This window comes from Oncorhynchus kisutch, linkage group LG5 (assembly GCF_002021735.2).
Source record: "Oncorhynchus kisutch isolate 150728-3 linkage group LG5, Okis_V2, whole genome shotgun sequence".
NCBI classification, from domain to species: domain Eukaryota; kingdom Metazoa; phylum Chordata; class Actinopteri; order Salmoniformes; family Salmonidae; genus Oncorhynchus; species Oncorhynchus kisutch.
Window position 1 is genome coordinate 59,421,803 of NC_034178.2, and position 20,367 is coordinate 59,442,169.

Below are 20,367 nucleotides of genomic sequence, written 5' to 3' on the forward strand. Positions count from 1 at the left end.
CTATAATACATGTTATATTTCCTTCCTTTAATATCCGTTCCGTTCCATTCCTATAATACCTGTTCTGTTCCATTCCTATAATACCTGTTCTGTTACTATATTTCTTGTTCTGTTGTGTTCCAATCATAGACGAGTGTGGCACAATGTCCTCCTAACACCTACTGCTTCAATAGATGGCAACTATCAATGCAGAGGTCAGTTCTGCTACCAGGGGTCAGAGGTTAGGAGGTCACTTCCTCACTCTTCAACAGTTGATACACGTTATGATTTGTAAGAGCCTCAGGTATAACTGTACATTGCATAGATTAGTGTCTTCAGTAGATTATTTGCTCTTTCTCCAGTTTTATGACTAAGGGTGTCATTAATTTCAATTTCTGAAGCAGAACCTCCTCTCCACCATTAGTGAGAGTGATGGATGTGAGTGTTATGTATTGATGATGATGTTTTTTTTGGTCTTCTCCCAGACTGTTGATGCCTGAGTGGGCTGTATGGGCGCTGGGCCAGCTCGCTGCAGGAAGTGTGCTACTGGCTACATACTAACTGGAGCCTAAGTGTTTAGGTAAAATTGTCAAAGATTCCAGTCACCCAATTCATAGACTGTCCTCCTTGCTACCGCATGGCAAGTGGTACCAGAGCGCCAAGTCTAGGGCCAAAAGGCTCCTTAAACCTCTAGTGACTGTTAATCATCGCCTGACACTAATTAGCATAACGCAACAGAAATAAATATCCCTAGAAAATATTCCTTTTCATGAAAATCACAAATGAAATTTATTGAGACACAGCTTATCCTTTTGTTAATCACCCTGTCATCTCAGATTTTCAAAATATGCTTTACAGCCAAAGCTAGACAGCTAGACATCAGTGTGTATTATTTAGTCATTGAGGGTGGATTGTTAATGGGATTTATCTGTTAATTGAATGATTAGAATATTCCACCCTGAAACCATATAATTGTATGTTATTGATTAGAATGCATAAAATTACAATCAATAAATGTGTAGTTCTAGTCAGAATTAGGGTAAAACAATATAGCTAATGTTTGTCTTTATGGTATGTTCAAGACAGACTGTCTGAGCAAAACTAGAGATTAGAGATTTGGGAGAGAATAGGAGGTACGGCTCAAGGTCTCCCTAATCTCTGTCGGCTGGGTAGCAGGACATTGTGTGCTAATGTTAGTGTGTATGTATGTGCGTAGGATATCTACTGTTTGTGTGGAAGTATGTGCGCAGCTATAAAATGGATGTCTTTGTTTTCTTGACTTTAGAACGTTCCCGTGAATAAACCTTTTTGACTATTTTAGCTGGGCCTCCGTCTGTTTCATTCGACCAGTATCTTACAAATTCTAGGTCACAGACTGAGTAGTATAATTGAATTGAGTTATGAACATTGGGAACATAATTCTCTTGACAATGATAAACTTGGATTAGCTAACACAACATGGCATTGGAACACAGAAGTAATGGTTGCTGATAATGGGCCTCTGTAGGCCTATGAAGATATTCCATTACAAATCAGCCATTTCCAGCTACAATAGTAATTTACAACATTAACAACGTCTACACTGTATTTCTGATCAATTTGATGTTATTTTAATGGACAAAAAATGTGCTTTTCTTTCAAAAACAACAACATTTCTAAGTGACCCCAAACTTTTGAACGGTAGTGTAAATCATATTTTCTGGTCTGTTGTGTGCAATGAGAAGCAACAAACTGTATAAGGAAACAAAGATAAGTTATGTAAAGACTGATGAAACACTTTGCCATCTCCATACATGGAAAGGTTAACAGAGTTCAACAGTCCTAACACAATCAACAAAAAAACACCTTAAATAAAATGTTGTACAAAAAGGCGAACTCGACTCCATCCTTCATTGAATCAGATTGATAAAACCCACTGGTATTGACAACTGCTTGAATGTTTTTTTCATTGGCAAGATTAACAAACTTAGGCATGACAACAACAAAGTCTGAATCTAGTCATCTATTCATAATTGACCAAAAAAGTGAGCGTGGAAGAGGTGAAAAATAACTGCTATATATCAACAATGACAAGCCACCTGGGCGGAAAATTACTGAGGATGTCAGTGGACTATTTTGCCCCTCCTATTTGCCATCTCTTCAATCTTCAATCAATTCGATCTCCATACTCTCTCACACACACTTTTAATATTGTTGTATTATACATTTTGTGTTGTAGACACTGTATGTAATGGTGTAATAATGTTATATTATGCACTGTTTTATTTTTGGGGTTTATTTTGTGATTTTACCTTTATTTAACTAGGCAAGTCAGTTAAGAACAAATTCTTATTTTCAATGACGGCCTAGGAACAGTGGGTTAACTGCCTGTTCAGGGGCAGAACAACAGATTTGTACCTGGTCAGCTCGGGATTTGAACTTGCAACCTTTCGGTTACTAGTTCAACGCTCTAACCACTAGGCTACCCTGCCGCCCCAAATGTTCCTTCATGTGTTCGAAAATCAGAAAATCCGCTGGCTTGGCGGAACTGATGGGGATCCATAATTAATACAAATACCTCAGTAGGTGAACCTTAAACTTCACACTTCACCAGCTGAGTTCCTGTGAGTGTCTGTTGACAGTGTTTAGGATCAATAACACTGACGCACAAGTCAGAAAGAAAGTCACCTTCATTGAATGGATATAAACAAGCTGGCCAACACTCAATAGTAAAACTCTGATACAGGACATGCAATAGAAATGTCTTTGGCACTGGAGATTCCTACATTAGGTTTAAGAAATACCAAACATGACACACATTATCCATGTTGAACACAAATCTCTCGCTCTCTCATTCTATCTCTCTAACACACATATATCTCTCCGTCTCTCTCTCTTTTTTTCAGCACTCTTTCCTGTAGGTATCAAGGTCTTATTACCATACCCTGTTGGTGGGTACATGTCTATAGGAAATGTATCATTGACATTAACACCTATTAGTCAAATTGTTGTTGCTCACATTATTTGTATAGAAAGAAAACTTCCTCGGAGAGTTTTTTTTAAAGCATTATCAATACAAATTTAAAATGAAAGATAACATAAATCACAAAGATGAAATATTGCATGAAATATGGTTAAACAAAACATTTAAAATAAAATATGTGTGTGTGTGTATTACAATGAGCCCATCATCCTATAGCTCCTCCCACCAGCCTCCTCTGGCACGCACTAATACACACATTTTATATTTTAATTTGCATGTATGTTAAGTAAAAAGGAAACCGCACACTGCTCTCGATAGTATCACTGATCTTTAAAAAGCTTACGTATCGGCCTCACGGCCTTCGTCAGAGCTTGTGTGAGTTTTAAAAAATGAGCACCCTTAAAGCCCCGCCTTATCTCAGCTCCCTGGTCACCATAGCAGCACCCACCCGTAGCACGTGCTCCAGCAGGTGTATCTCACTGGTCACCCCCAAAGCCAATTCCTCCTTTGGCCACCTTTCCTTCCAGTTCTCTGCTGCCAATGACTGGAACGAACTGCAAAAATCACTGAAGCTGGAGACTCATATCTCCCTCACTAGCTTTAAGCACCAGCTGTCAGAGCAGCTCACAGATCACTGCACCTGTACATAGCCCATCTGCAAATAGCCCATCCAACTACCTCATCCTCATTTTGAATTTATTTATTTATCTTGCTCCTTTGTACCCCAGTATCTCTACTTGCACATTTATCTTCTGCACATCTACAATTCCAGTGTTTAATTGCTATATTGTAATTACTTTGCCACCATGGCCTATTTATTGCCTTGCCTCCCTTATCTTACCTCATTTGCACACACTGTACAAATACTTTTTTTCTAATGTATTATTGACTGTATGTTTGTTTATTCCATGTGTAACTCTGTGTTGTTGTATGTGTTGAACTGCTTTGCTTTATCTTGGCCAGGTCGCAGTTGTAAATGAGAACTTGTTCTCAACTAGCCTACCTGGTTAAATAAAGGTGAAATAAAAAATATAAAAAATTAAAAGACCTAGCCCCACCCACATCCGTTCCAACCATCGAAAGGGGTTGGAGGCAAAGGAAAAACAAACAAGTGCTACCAAATATAACAATATGCATTAAATAAATATTGTAAATAAGACGTATTAAACATGCCTGTAAAACCATAAAGCAAGTTTTCATTCATCATTGGGTACATCGTACGAAAAACATCTGAATAATCTTAAATAGGGGCATAATTCATGTTCAAATTCACAACATAACATACATAGGCATTTCATCCTTAAGACCTTTAGGAAATAATGTCTGGAGGGGGAAAATCCCAAAACATTCTCTTTTACTCAGAGTATTATTAATGTCACCTCGCCTGTCTGATATCTTAACTTTCTCTCTGCCACAAAATCTAAAGGTAGAAATGTCATGCTTTAGGTCATTCAAATGTACTGCGACTGGATAATCACTGTCATTTCTCCAGATGTTAATTTTTATGTTCCCTGATTCTCTGTTTGAGAGAACGAGAGGTTTTACCTACACAGCACAGCCCACATGGACATGATATAATGTCAATAACATGGGTGGTAGAACACGTAATAATGTCATTTATTTGGAACCGTTTTCCTGTATGTGGGTGGCAGAAATATTCACACTTCATCACATTGTTGCACTGTGCGCATCCTCTGCATTTATAGTTACCATTTGGTAGAGGGCGTAAAAGATCCTGGCTGATTTTCTTTTGTGGCTGGCAATTGGCTTGAACCAATTTATCACGTAAATTGCGACGTCTCCTATACACAAAAAGTGGTGGATTTCTAAATTCAGCCGGCAAATTCAGCCGGCATCCACTTTTCGTGAATTCAAAGTATATGTGGTTGTGAACATTACAGAGTGTTCTTTAGGTTTAGCAGGTCTTTTTTGTAGCAGTTCATTTCGTGTTTTTCCCAATGCCAAATTAAGAGCTTCATCCACACATTGTGGCGAATAGCCTCTTCTTAGAAACCTCATGCGCATCTCCGCTGCTGTTTCTAGATAATCCTCTGTGGAGTGGCATATACGGCGCAGCCTGAAAAACTGGCTTCTTCGAAGTCCTCTTTTTAATGGCTCAGGATGGAAGCTGTCCCCCTGCAATAGAGTATTTCTGTCAGTTTCTTTTCTATACAGAGTTGTAAACATTGTTACGTTTGATTTCTCAATCCACATATCGAGATAGTGAACATGTTGAGTGTCACATTCAATAGTGAATTTAAGATTGGGGTCAATGTCATTGAGTAGTGCCATAAAGTCTGACAGCTCTTTTTCCGTTCCTTCCCATATGCAATTTTTTTTTATCAATATATCGATACCACTTCAGAACTTTATTCAAAAATGGATTTTTGTTTTTATTATTAACAAAACGTTCTTCAAAAAGACCCACATAAAGGTTAGCATAGCTCGGAGCGAATGTGGAGCCCATCGATGTTCTATTCGTTTGGAGGTAGTATTCATCATCAAACCTGAAATAGTTATATGTCAAAAAATATTTTGCTCTAAAATAAAGTTTGTTGGTGGATATTCATTAGTATCTCTGTCTCCCAAATAGTGAGCTAGGGCTGCCAGCCCCCCCAATGTTTTTGGATTTTCACCCTCCAGACATTATTTCCTAAAAGTCTTAAGGATGAAATGCCTATGTATGTTATGTTGTGAATTTGAACATTAATTATGCCCCTATTTAAGATCACTCTGATGTTTTTCGTACGATGTACCCAATGATGAATGAAAACGTGCTCGGTAGGTCTATGTCCTCATTGTGGTTTTACAGGCGTATTTAATACGTCTTATTTACTCACTTTATTTGAATATTTTTGAATGCATATTGTTATATTTGGTAGCACTTGTTTGTTTTTCCTTCGCCTCGAACCCCATTCGTGGAAAAGTGTGGGTGTGGCTAGGTCAACATAAGTGTGCTAATTTTAAACTCACAAAAGCTCTGACGAAGGCCGTGAGGCCGATACGTAAGCTTATTAAAGATCAGTGATACTATCAAGAGCAGTGTGTGGGGGGCGCTCAAGATGGCGGAATGTGAGGGTGTAACATTTCTAGCTGAGGAACCATTTTAGGGTTTTCTCACTTAAGTTTATAGTTTTAGACTGCAATTGCAATTTGTTTTTCACAAAAAAAATGATATCTAACCATACAATTTAGCTATAATAATTTTGTAATTAATCAAACCATTGAGATATATTATACGATTTCCAACGAACAAGCTAGCTATCGAAAAGTTTCAGCGTGTGTAGTTAAGTTAGCCTGCTAACGTCTTAATAGCTAGTAGCATGGAATCAGGACATGACCAAACTTTTGCTGAGATAATGGATGTTGAAACTTCCAAGGAGAAAATAGGCATTGTTGAAACTCACTCATATGCTTGCAGTGTAAAAAAGGGGGGTGAATGTTATTCATACCCGAATACCCCAACCAAGGAGCAACTTCCAAAGAAGCTGAGAAGTGAACCATCAATGAGCCAGCTACAGGACAACATCGTCCGCATCTTCACGGCTAAAATCAAAGAGAGTACAGATAACATCATGAATTTGGTGTAAAAGAACACTATCAGTATCGTTAACCTGAAGAAATCGATTGATTTCAATGCTGAGGAAGTAAAAACTCTGAAGCAGCAGAACGCAACATTGAAAATTCAGGTTGCAAAGCAGGAGAAGAAACTCACTGCATTGAAGTCAAAGGTAAACGAGAATGACCGGTGTAGTTGGGGACGGAATCTTCGAATTTATGGAATAGCAGAAAAATCTGACGAGAACATCAAAGCAAGAGTGAAGGACATTTGCAGGGCAATAGTCCCGGAAGATGAGTGAGTGTTGTTGCAGGTTCTCTGGATGTAGTGCACCGCCTGGGTAGGCTGAGATGGGGAAAACAACGAGCCACTACGACCAGTGATCATAAGATTCATCTCCAGGACAGCGAGGGATATGACATGGAAAAGTGCAAAGAAAAATGACTATTTAAAGAAGAACAACCAGAGGTTCAAGGAGGATCTGACAGCATTTGACAAAGAAGCTCGGAATCGTCTGTGGCCGATGATTGAGAGAGCAAGGAAGGAATGGAAAAGTGCATTCTTTGCGGGAGCCAAGGCTTTTGTTAATGGAAGGGAAATTCACTCTGACGCCTAGCTTGTTGACTGCTGGATTCATCAAGTGAGTTGTGCAGGACTGAGTTTTATTTGCATCTGATAAAACTTTATATTTCTTGAGGAAAGAGCATTGTTTGTGTGAGCCAAACTTTTTTTATATATATTTTTTTATGGCAGGGAAATTCGCACTGACACTTAATATTAGCTTGATGGCTATTCGTTTTACCAATCTATGGTACAATGTTATTTGCAATTGAAAAAAAAAATATATAATATATATATAATTTAGGTCAACCACTTGCGTGGTGCAAAGGACTGTTTTTATTTGCAAGTAGTAAGAACTTTTCTTTTTGTGAGAACCCGATTAATGTGAATGTATACAAGTTTAATATTCTTCATATAGTCACTGTGGTAGTAAATGTCAATTTCTGTTTTTTCTATTAATGCCAGGGGAATCCGTAATATTTTGAAAAGGCAATCTTTATTTTTGTATTGTAAGGGTAAGAGTGCCGACTTTTATTTCATTCAAGAAACTCATGCCTGTTCCACAGATACTGTGTTTTGGAGGTGTCAATGGGGGAATGATATTTGGTTTTCATTTGGTACTAATCGGTCAGCAGGTGTCGCTATTTTAAAAGGCAACTTTAAGGGTCATATATTGAGTCAAGAAGCAGATAATACAGGGAGATGGATTATATTATTGGTAGATGTCAACCACATTCAATTCATTGTTATAAATACTTATGCTTCCAATAACAAGTCAAGAAACTATTTTATTTAGAGACATTGAGAGGAAAATAAGTAAAATTATGTCTAAATTTCCATTGGCCAAAGTCAAGAGCAGTGTGCAGTTTCCTTTTTCCTTCATCTTGTTCAACTGTTACTATGCACCTGCAAAAAAATGAAAAAATTGAATTTTGAAGTTGTATGTATGTACAGTAAGCTTGCAACTTGCCTTACAACATTCAATCTCAAAAGAAAAATCACAGAAATCATAAAGTTTGCATGAAATGTAAAACCAAAAACGTAAAATAATTGTGTGTCTCTGTCTGTATGAATGTATGTTTGTACAGTAACTTAGCAAGCTTCTTCACTAAAGTCTTCATTACTCTGGTCCACCCTCCTGCTTGTCTTTGGAACAACTGAAAACATATAGATCTTATTCAGGGTCATATTCACATATAGAAATATAGTTTTAACTATGTGTACACAAATTATATTTGTGTATTGTACAGTGCATTCGGAAATTATTCAGACCCCTTGACTTTTTCCACATTTCGTTACGTTACAGCCTTATTACAAAATGTATTACAATATTTTTTCCTCATTAATCTATACACAATACCCAATAATGACAAATTGAAAACATGTTTTTGGACATTTTTGCACATTTATTAAAAACAAAAATACATAAATACTTTATTTATTTAAATAATTCAGCCCCTTTGCTATGAGACTTGAAATTGAGCTCAGGTGCATCCTGTTTCCATTGATCATCCTTTAGATGGTTATACAACTTGATTGGAGTCCACCTGTAGTAAATTACATTTATTGGACATTATTTGGAAAGGCACACACCTGTCTATATAAGGTCCCACAATTGACAGTTTATGTCAGAGCAAAAAGCCATGAGGTGGAAGGAATTGTCCGTAGAGCTCCAAGACAGGATTGCGTCGAGGCACAGATCTGGGGAAGGGTACCAAAAATGTCTGCAGCATTGAAGGTCCCCAGTGGCCACCATCATTCTTAAATGGAAGTTTGGACACACCAAGACTCTTCCTAGAACTGGCCACTCAGCCAAACTGAGCAATCGGGGGAGAAGGGCCTTGGTCAGGGAGGTGACCAAGAACCCGATCGTCACTCTGACAGTGCTACAGAATTATTCTGTTGAGATGGGAGAACCTTCCAGACAGACAAACATCTCTGCAGCACTCAGTCAAGCAGGCCTTTATGGTAAAGTGGCCAGATGGAAGCCACTCCTCAGTAAATGACACATGGAGTTTGTCCGCTTGGAGTTTGCCAAAAGGCTCCTAAAGAACTCTCAAAGAATGAGAAACAAGATTCTGTGGTCTGATTCAACAAAGATTTTGGCCTGAATGCCAAGCGTCACATCTGGAGGAAACCTGGCACCTTCCCTATGGTGAAGCATGGTGGTGGCAGCATCATGCTGTGGGGATGTTTTTCAGTGGGAGGGACTAGGAGACTAGAGATCACTAAAGATCACCAGCAACAGTAAGACTTAATGTGACTCGTTTCATGAATCTAGGCATGTGTTGCGCATCACTTCTTCACAGGAGGCATTTGAATGTCAACTTAATTTGTTTTATCAAAATGTGTTTTTTGGCAGAAATGCCTTCTGGAACATGTGAACTTTCATTTGCCTTAATCGTTCTGTAAAGGCGAATAAAATTGTAAAATTATGAGCCTAGTTTGTTTTTACAAATGGAAAAAGACAGGAACCTTCCCGCTAGCCATGATTGGTTGAGATTATGGATGAGCTGGACATGCCAAAAGATGAGTTCAGATTGGTCTGCCATGTAGCAATCTTCTATATCATGAGCTGGTCAGTATATCTAGGTAATCCTTTCTAACGCAGCTTTTTTTTAAAGATATCATGTAGTAGAACTGCATAAGTGTTGCTCTCCACTTTCTGGAGGACCGAGTTTTGAAATCAGTGGAATGCCCGGTGTAATTAGAGTATGGTCCTGAAAATATGCAGAGGGAGTCAAAAAGAGAACACCTGTCTCTGGATTATATCTTCAAACTAAGGGCAACCATGGCATCCATGACCGAGAAGGAGGAGTGTCCATCCATGTATATGGGTAAGGTAGTCAAGCTAATTATATTTTCAGATATTATACGTTTCAGACATTATATCTAATTTTGTCAAAGTCGTTTTTACTTCAAATTCAAGCGTAGTGTTTGCTAGCTAGCTAATATTATGTGTGTGATCTGTGTAGTTATATTATTCGTATCTCAGAGCCATTTGCATTGCTAGTTATAGTCTAATGTAAAAAACACCATTTCAAATGTTGCTACACACCACCGAATCGAGCCGGTCGGTCACATAGTGTCCTGTTGAACTGTAGTAAATGATTCTGGTAAGGATTCTTACCTATCTCCACTGGAGTCAGTGGGGTTTCCTGTAGAGGTCTCAGTGGCTGTTATGAGTGGAGGGGTTGATCCAGTAGAGGAATGAGAAATCAGGGTGACAAGCCAAGTTTATGAGAAGAATATCAATGGACACTATCTTATTAAGGGTTATTTATTATTTTAAAATCAGTGGTTTGATTTGAGCTACATTAATCATACCCAACATAACTAATAAGTAAAGGGATAAAGTGTTGTGAACTTCTAATTGGATATTTGTAAACAAAATGAAAATGTTCTCTAAAGGACTAACGCACCTGTTGTAGGATTCATTATTGTGCTGAGGACCAAAGTAGAGCCAGCCGTCAAACCTGAGGAAAACAGATCAAAGGAGCAAGAACAAATGTAGTGGTCAAAAGATCATCTTATTCAGGGTAATAATTTAATCACAACAACAGTGTTCTGTTACAAATCATCATGAAACAAAGATAGAAGTGGAACAGCTGTATACATGTGCAGGCCTACCTGCTGTAATAGTTGTTGGATCACTGATGTGAACTTCCACCAGATCTAAAAGTATTTGGGATTTACAGTAAATACGTTTTTTAGTTTGTGGGTCAGAATGAATACAGTAATACTAAGAAGATTGTAAATCAAAGGGAAGTCAGATCATGAAGACCTGCAGCACTGATAGATTTGAATAGATCATGACTCACCTGTAAAGCTGTACCCATCACTACGTGGAGAGAGAGAGTTTGTTCCTGAGCTCACTCTGTAGTCACAGCTCACCTCCTTACTCCTCACTGACTGTAGATGTCTGATCAGATCGTCTTTGGTCACAGAGAATATACAGAACCATCGTTTGGCTTTTGGGGTTTTCTTTTTCCATATCCGTGTTTTCAAGAATGGCTTATTCTTCTCTCCAATATACAGGTTACAGCTGGTGTCGTTACCAGCAAGTCCAGGAATCAAACAGGTGATGATGAAATCCTCCTCATTATGACTGGTACTAATCACTGGTTTCTGAACTGTGAAGTAGAACACACTTCTATGCATATCATTCTGTTTATTATTTTATAAGTTCCATTTTCACAACAAAACGTAAAATGCAGATTTTCATAAAACATTATGGATCTATGGTTTCTATAAAAATATGAAAGTTAAAAAGGGACACATTCAAGTTTTTTCTCTTTAATAATTAGGCAATATTCAAATTAAACTATGAATAGTGACAAATAAGATCAATTAATATTGTTGTGATGCTATTAATTACTACTCCCTTACCTGTAAAGTTGTATCCATCACCATGTACCGTGGAGAAAGAGTTTGTGACCCTGTGTTCTCTCTGTAGTCACAGCTCACATCTCGCCTCTCCTGTAGACACCTGAACAGATCATTCTTAGTCACATTGAAGCTACAGAGTATTCTTATGGTTGACTTCCACATCATCCTCGCGGCCTGAGCCACTTTGTAAGGCTGAGGCAGTCTCCAGTGTACAGGTTACAGCTGCTACCATCACAGACTCAGGAAGTACACAGATGACGGTGATGTCATGTCATTGACACCAATCTCTGGTTTCTTTAGTTCACCTGAGAGGAGAAAGCAGCAATATTCTGTTTACACAGTAGCGTAATGAGAATAATACACACCTCTTTATAAATTACTGAAATAATGAGAAATGTACTGTTTTATGGTGCCAGCATAAGATGTAATTTTTTTAAAATATATGTTCTGGTTACAATTAGCCAATCGGATCAGTGGTTTCTTTAAATAATAGTCTCGTACCAAGACTCATAAAAGAGACAAGCTCACTGTATTTTGATGGAAAATGTCTCTTCAGCGTAGAAACGTCTCATTTTGACTTCAGCAGGTGAACTTTGATCTGCCTACTACAAACCAGCTGCTTACCTTGGAAAGTGACTGAGACAATGTCACTGAGAGGAGATGGGTTATACCTCTCTGCAGCATAGTAGATACAGCTCACTTTGACCTCAATGGGTAGATCATTACCTGCCCATTTAAGCACCTCAGTCCCTGTTAGTGTCTGTTGACAAGAATGGTGTTGCAGATGCTGTCCCTCTATTTTTAAGTTACACTGAGACATATGGAAGAGTTTGACAGATCATCTGAACTGAGTCTCTCTCTTTGATGACTGTAGAACTCACTGTCAGTCGTGGGTTTAGGAGGAAATGAGTACTTTACACTATATATCTCAAGTAGTGCATAAGTCTTTCAAATTCATTGTCATTTTATACAATACAAGTTGGAGTGAACACATACACTGTATCTGACTGCATGTGATGATGTGAGTGCATTGGTCACAGTAACTGTTATAAAGTATGTGCTTTCATCTTTCTATGTTCCCTTCATCAACATCATTGTTTTCCCAAACAGAAAACACACACACAGTGAATGACATCTCCCAAATAAACTAGCCTTTCACTTAACAGATGACAGTGACTGATTATAACTACTGTCAGCAAGTTGCTTTAATGGTGTAACTGAAATAGTTTAAATAGCGAAACTACTGTAAAACGAACGTGTGTTGAGATGTTACTATATCCTCCTTAACAATGTTTTCTCACTAACCTTGAGCTTGGAGAAACAAAACAGCATCTAGAAAGAAATAAAACAAGCATGTTATTCATTCTGTGAGAAAAAAAACTATCCTTCAAATGTCTTTGTGTGTCCTCTCTTTACATTCACATTGCATTCATACAGATACAGTACATTAGTCAAATGGAGACTGTTCATGAGCAGTAACAACTCAATCACACAGTACATAATGACTTCCATTACACAGGCTGGTGTATCTTGAAGCAAACTATACGTAGGATGTAACATAAAGTTGTGTTGTTAGAGAATATATGAAATATAACACTTACAGTGGAAGAATACGACTGAAAACAGGAGACCAGCACTGTGGTTGATCAACTCCATTTTACAGAGACTATCTGTGTCTGGTGGGCAGACTGATGAACTGTGTCGTTAAACAGTCATCATAGAGAAGTGTTCAGTCACCACAGGAAAACCACATGAGCGGGTTTAAAACTATCTGGTCTAAGAGACCAGCCCACACACAAGTCAGAAAGTAAGTCACCTTTATTGAATGTATATAAACAAGCTGGCCAACACTCAATAGTAATATTCTGATACAGCACATACAATAGAAATGTCTGGGGCACTGGAGACAGCCTCCTAAAAACACCAAACATGACACACAGTATCCATGCTGAACACAACTCTCTCTTAAGGGCTCCCTGCAATAGAGGGCTCTCTCTCTCGCTCTCTCTCTCTCTCTCTCTCAGAAGGTTTTGCAACCCTCCCTCTATCTTTGACTCTTGCACTCACGTGTTCGAACAAGCAGAAACATACAGTACACAGACACGTACAAACCCGCACACGCACACTTTATCACACACATACACACAAACACACATACACACACTTTATAATTTCTCTCTCTCTCACACACACTTCATAATTTCTCTCACAGATACACACACACACACAATCTTTCTCACAGATTTACTCCCGCAACACCCCAAAAACATGCTTCCTCTTTCATAACACTGCACAGGCTGCCTACTAGGGGGACAGGACAAGTGAGGAGACACACCACTCTCAAACACAACATCACACTGTCACCATGCAGATGCACTTCATGTATGACGACTGGAGCACCATGGGAAATAAGCCCAGGTTCACACAAGTAATCATTCAACATGCTGGATACACATTTAACTTGGTCCTAAATCCTTACTGTACAGAAAACATTTACTTATACACATAGTACAGTCCCAAAATCACATATTCAATAAGACAAACTGAAAAAAAGTCTAACTTAAAGTTGGAATCCACAATATGGGAAAACAGCTCCACTGCCATTATTGTTTTTGTTTTGTTAACAAAGAAGAGGTGGGGAGCGTCACGCGTCAAGGTAAAAAACAAAGGTTGATATGCTGCTGTTCTATCCCGCGTGCAATGATGTCAGAGAGAAACAAACAGTGTTGCAGTAACTTCTTTGTTGTTGTAAAATCCCAAACAGACCTGGCAGTTTCACCATTAAGGATTCCAGCTTTAAATCTACAAAAGTAAAAACACAAAAGACAACAAAAAAGTTTCAGGCATTGGTCACAGTGTTTTGTTTGATCCAATGGTTTGCATTTTCAACATCATACCATAAATCAAATGCAACTTGTACAAGACAAAGAAGGTGAATCTGTCTGCCTGTATTAGGCTTCTCATACTCCTTTTCAAATCAGAAGGCCTTTTACTCTCTTGATCGCTATTGGTGAAGGCTGTTGTCTTTAACTCCTGGGTCATGTTCATTAGCCACCAAACGGAAGAAAAATCTAGTGAAACAGGGAAGGACTACCTGGATTTGTCCAATTTCATTTTTATTTCTTTTACATTTGGCAAGTCAGTTAAGAAAAAAAATCTTATTTTCAATGATGGCCTAGGAACAGTGGGTTTACTGCCTTGTTCAGGGGCAGAATGACAGATTTTTATCTCGTCAGCTCGGGGATTCAATCTTGCAACCTTTCAGTTACTAGTCCAATGCACTAATCACTAGGCTACCTGCCGCACTAATAAGAAACATTCATTCTTCATTTTGCGTTGCAAAGCCTTTTAAAACATTGCATGCCCTAATGAACACAACCCTGGAGTATGTTAACCGATATGCCACTGATGACTGCACATTAAGATCTCTGCATAGAAGACTGGAAATTATCCCCAGACTATCACTCTGTTGGCACATCATGTAAACATCTGCATGCATGGGCACAAATGAAGTGTTCAACGTTTTCTACCATCTTGTATTTACCAAGTGCTGTACAGTCACTTATCATGGTAGGAGAACCCATACTTGATCTATTCAGTAGTAAAGAACCTGAAAATGGGGGATTCTGAATCCGTTCCCCCTGATGGCTACGTTCAAAATATCCAGGTTAAGACAAGAAGATTCTAATATCCCATAACTCTTTGCACCAATACTCAACAAGGGACCTGCTTCCGCATTCGGAATGACTGGGAGTGAATGATAGCAACACAGAAAGTTTGCCATCAAAGTGAAAAATAAACACAACTGTAATGAATTTCAGCTAACTACTCATTGAATACATAGCATAACTGCTTTACTGTCATTCCATTCATTTAGACTCTATTACTGGACTTCCTGACCGCTGGTCATGTTTCAATGCTAATGTAGAATCCAGCAATATCAAAGCTGCCATTCATTTTTATTTTTTAAATATTTCCACATATTGTCTTAACATTCCCATCTTCGAAAAAGCCTGATGGTAAAGTGAGAGGTTTTTAACTCCTCTGTCCATGTGCTTTTCCATTTATACCAATCTCTGACATTGTAAACACAAACACAACACCACACAATGTCTTTTTTTCAATTTGATTTCATGGGAAACTTGTCATTCTTGGGCAATGAGAGAGGATGAGTTGTGAGATTCATGTCCTGTCTGAATGTTGAAGCTAACAGACAAATGGATACAGAGGTGACGTTGGTAAGTGGTTCACTTTTTGTATGGTACCCGTTCGAGGACACACACACACCATGGAGGGGGGTTAGTGGTAGTAGTGATGGAGGGGGGTTAGTGGTAGTAGTGATGGAGGGAGGTTAGTGGTGGCAGTGATGGAGGGGGGTTAGTGGTAGTAGTGATGGAGGGGGGTTAGTGGTGGTAGTGATGGAGGGGGTTAGTGGTAGTAGTGATGGAGGGGGGTTAGTGGTAGTAGTGATGGAGGGGGGTTAGTGGTAGTAGTGATGGAGGGGGGTTAGTGGTAGTAGTGATGGAGGGGGTTAGCGGTGGCAGTGATGGAGGGGGGTTAGTGGTGGTAGTGATGGAGGGGGGTTAGTGGTAGTAGTGATGGAGGGGGGTTAGTGGTAGTAGTGATGGAGGGGGGTTAGTGGTGGTAGTGATGGAGGGGGGTTAGTGGTGGTAGTGATGGAGGGGGGTTAGTGGTGGTAGTGATGGAGGGGGGTTAGTGGTGGTAGTGATGGAGGGGGGTTAGTGGTAGTAGTGATGGAGGGGGGTTAGTGGTAGTAGTGATGGAGGGGGGTTAGTGGTGGTAGTGATGGAGGGGGGTTAGTGGTGGTAGTGATGGAGGGGGGTTAGTGGTAGTAGTGATGGAGGGGGGTTAGTGGTAGTAGTGATGGAGGGGGGTTAGTGGTGGTAGTGATGGAGGGGGGTTAGTGGTAGTAGTGATGGAGGGGGGTTAGTGGTAGTAGTGATGGAGGGAGGTTAGTGGTGGTAGTGATGGAGGGGGGTTAGTGCTAGTAGTGATGGAGGGGGGTTAGTGGTGGTAGTGATGGAGGGGGGTTAGTGGTAGTAGTGATGGAGGGGGGTTAGTGGTATTAGTGATGGTTGGGGGTTAGTGGTATTAGTGATGGTTGGGGGTTAGTGGTAGTAGTGATGGAGGGGGGTTAGTGGTGGTAGTAATGGAGGGAGGTTAATGGTATTAGTGATGGTTGGGGGTTAGTGGTAGTAGTGATGGAGGTGGGTTAGTGGTGGTAGTGATGGTTGGGGGTTGGTGGTAGTACTGATGGAGGGGGGTTAGGGGTGGTAGTGATGGAGGGGGGCTAGTGGTGGTAGTGATGGAGGGGGGTTAGTAATGGAGGGGGGTTAGTGGTAGTAGTGATGGAGGGGGGTTAGTAGTGGTAGTGATGGAGGGGGGTTAGTGGTATTAGTGATGGTTGGGGGTTAGTGGTATTAGTGATGGTTGGGGGTTAGTGGTAGTAGTGATGGAGGGGGGTTAGTGGTGGTAGTGATGGAGGGGGGTTAGTGGTCGTAGTGATGGAGGCAGGTTAGTGGTATTAGTGATGGTTGGGGGTTAGTGGTAGTAGTGATGGAGGTGGGTTAGTGGTGGTAGTGATGGTTGGGGGTTGGTGGTAGTACTGATGGAGGGGGGCTAGTGGTAGTAGTGATGGAGGGGGGTTAGTGGTGGTAGTGATGGAGGGGGGCTAGTGGTGGTAGTGATGGAGGGGGGTTAGGGGTATTAGTGATGGAGGGGGGTTAGTGGTATTAGTGATGGTTGGGGGTTAGTGGTAGTAGTGATGGAGGTGGGTTAGTGGTGGTAGTGATGGTTGGGGGTTGGTGGTAGTACTGATGGAGGGGGTTAGTGGTAGTAGTGATGGAGGGGGGCTAGTGGTAGTAGTGATGAGGGGGGTTAGTGGTGGTAGTGATGGAGGGGTGTTAGTGGTGATAGTGATGGAGGGGGGTTAGTGGTATTAGTGATGGTTGGGGGTTGGTGGTAGTACTGATGGAGGGGGGCTAGTTGTGGTAGTGATGGAGGGGGGTTAGGGGTAGGAGTGATGGAGGGGGGTTAGTGGTGGTAGTAATGAAGGGGGGTTAGTGGTGGTAGTGATGGAGGGGGGTTAGTGGTGGTAGTGATGGAGGGGGGTAGTGGTAGTAATGATGAGGGGGGTTAGTGGTAGTAGTGATGAGGGGGGTTAGTGGTGGTAGTGATGGAGGGGGGTTAGTGGTAGTAGTGATGAGGGGAGTTGGTGGTAGTAGTGATGGAGGGGGGTTAGTGGTGGTAGTGATGGACGGGGGTTAGTGGTGGTAGTGATGGAGGGGGGTTAGTGGTGGCAGTGGCGGAGGGGGAGGGTTTTGCCAATAGATGTGTTTTTGTTGTTCTCTACACACTCAACTGTCATGTTTACCACCACATCTGGATACACTGGGACAATGACATTGACAACAAACAAACACACAACACTGAGACTGGATAACGCATCTGTAATGACGGAGTCACTCCAACCATCCACTTTAACAATGGTAGTGATAGTCCTCACTGCCAAGTGCAAGTTTAAGAAGTAATCTCACTGATACTATAGTGATTGTGTGTGTGTCTCAAAAAATATTTCTCACGCTGTAGCAGGAATGTAAGAGCTCTTCTAAATGAGAATGAAATAGTCTTCTTGCCTTTGGACTGTCTCAAGGCTAGACTTTCCTTAGTGAGAGCCAGTCTGTTTTCATACAGGGAATGTTGAGTGCTGTTTTTTTTCTTGTAATGTACAAAACAAAGGAAAGTCACAAACGTTACTCCACACACTAAATACGGTTAAAACAAACCTTAGGCCTGTTTGAACAACAACAAAAAAAACATGTATTTTTATCCTCATTATTTTTTTCCTGGCACAATATTCTGACCACATAGACATGTAGACTTTAGATCTCTTTCTATATATATCTATAATATGTATATAATATGAACAAGGCACAAGGCCACCTTGTTGAGAAGAACATAAACGAGTCACTAGGCTTGGGTTTGGGTTAGCACAGACTATGACTGCTGAAATAGAAGAAGAGAGGATGAGAAAAGAGGTCATGAAGAAGAGGAGGGAGTAGGGAGACGATGAGCCGGAGAGACGGCTATAAAGGTATGGCAGGAAGTCTCATACACCTGGGTGTCCATGGATGCCATTACACATATAAAATCTCTCCATCTGATCCTACGTACAATCCAGTCTTCTACAGTTCATAAGCAAGCCAGGTTATGGGATCAACATCCCGATTTAGTGACATGATTGCACAACATCCAATGGCCGTGTCCCTTGGCTGTGTCTCTGGTTGAACATCATGTTGTGAGCACCAGTGATCTAAAAGCACCATTAGAAGTATCCCTGAAACAGGGGAGAGGAAGGTGCATAGGTGCATATGATGCTGAGAAACAAACCGTCATGTAATCTGATTGGTGTATGTTCTGAAAATACCATTCTGATTGGTACTGGTTTAAGACATCTAAATGCTTTTTGATTGGTGCCCTTGACTCATGACTGAATAAAAGCTGCATTATTAGTTCTGACATCTGCATAGATTGGAGTTTTAACTGTGACATCAACTGAGGTAACAGGATAGATACACAGTTGGAAGCCCCAAGCCCAAAGGCCCAGCAAACCCCTGGTACAGGGCCCTACCCATAAGGCCATGCCAGACTGCACATTAACGGCACAAGTAAACCTTCAGTACTACAGGCAAGCCCATTGGTCAGATAAGAGCTATAGTTGGTGCCTATTGGTCTGATAAGAACTTTAGTGGGTGCCCATTGGTAAGATAAGAGCTGTAGTGGCTTCCCATTGGTCCGATAAGAGCTGTAGTGGCTGCCCATTGGTCGGATAAGCGCTGTAGTGGCTGCCTATTGGTTCCTCTTCCTTGTTCTGATGCACTTAACACAAAACACTCATAGCCATAGTCATGTACTGCAGATGAAACACACTCAACAAAAGGTAATTAGAAGATAAAAATAAGTAGCACAACAATTTAAAAGTAAACTAAAGCTGTAACTGTATGGCACTTCATAAAATATGTGGGAAGAGACAGGCTATCTCTGGAAAAAGAGAAAACTACAACAAAAAACTACAAATGAGTAAAATAAGCACTGTGAAGACAGACTGTCAGTAAGTAGGGAGGAGACTGACAGGCAGGGGGAGCCAATCAGAACCAGCCGGGGAGGAACAGGGTGGGGCAAATCAGGTAAACAGGGCACCTCAGGTAAGCAAGGTGGAGTTAGGAGAGTGAACCAATTAGGCGCAGGTTGGTGAGAATGGGGGGCAACAGGTGAGCTGAGCAGCTTGACAACTGGGCCAGAGTGGCTGTGTGAGTTTGGCTGTGTGAGCAGGACCACGGAGCTGAGACCAGACAGCTCATCTGTCTGTCTGTCTGTCTGTGTTTGTCTGAGGGGGACCCAGTCTGTCCAACCCAGTTTAACGTCACAGAAAGCACCTCTGTGTTTGTGTAGGGCCACTCATCCTCCACAGAGTCACTCTCAAAGATCTGGCCAGTTTCTCCAATGTCTGTAGAGTGCTCTTCACATGATGGCTCCTCAGTCATCTGTAAAAATACACATGGTGTAATTAACACTAGAGTCGTTCTTGTCCATTTACAGTGATTGTCGAATGAACACTAAACAATAATTCACAGTGCTTTATTCTATATCTATCAATCAATATATATATAGCCCTTCTATCTATATCTATAGTCCTTCTTACATCAGCTGATATCTCAAAGTGCTGTACAGACCTTCGGTAAGGGGACAAGGACTGCAAGATTCAGGTATCTTTCCAAACATTCCCAGATTTTCCTGATATCCCAGTTGGAATATTCCTGGAATTAGGAGGGAATAATCAGAAAATCCAGGAATCTTCCAACCGGGATTTCTGGAAACCTAGGGGATTCTTTCCAAA

The 20,367-nt window shown here is 40.6% G+C and overlaps 1 protein-coding gene across 1 annotated transcript in view; it reads right to left on the bottom strand.

The window, feature by feature from the left end:
* Positions 1–17,687: 17,687 nt before the first annotated feature.
* Positions 17,688–20,367, bottom strand: part of LOC109891624 (ERC protein 2-like) — a 96,945-nt gene continuing 94,265 nt past the window's right edge. The window contains exon 23 of the mRNA XM_031823909.1: positions 17,688–20,014. The gene's annotated coding sequence lies outside the window, so the exon portion shown is untranslated. The remainder of the gene's footprint in view (positions 20,015–20,367) is intronic.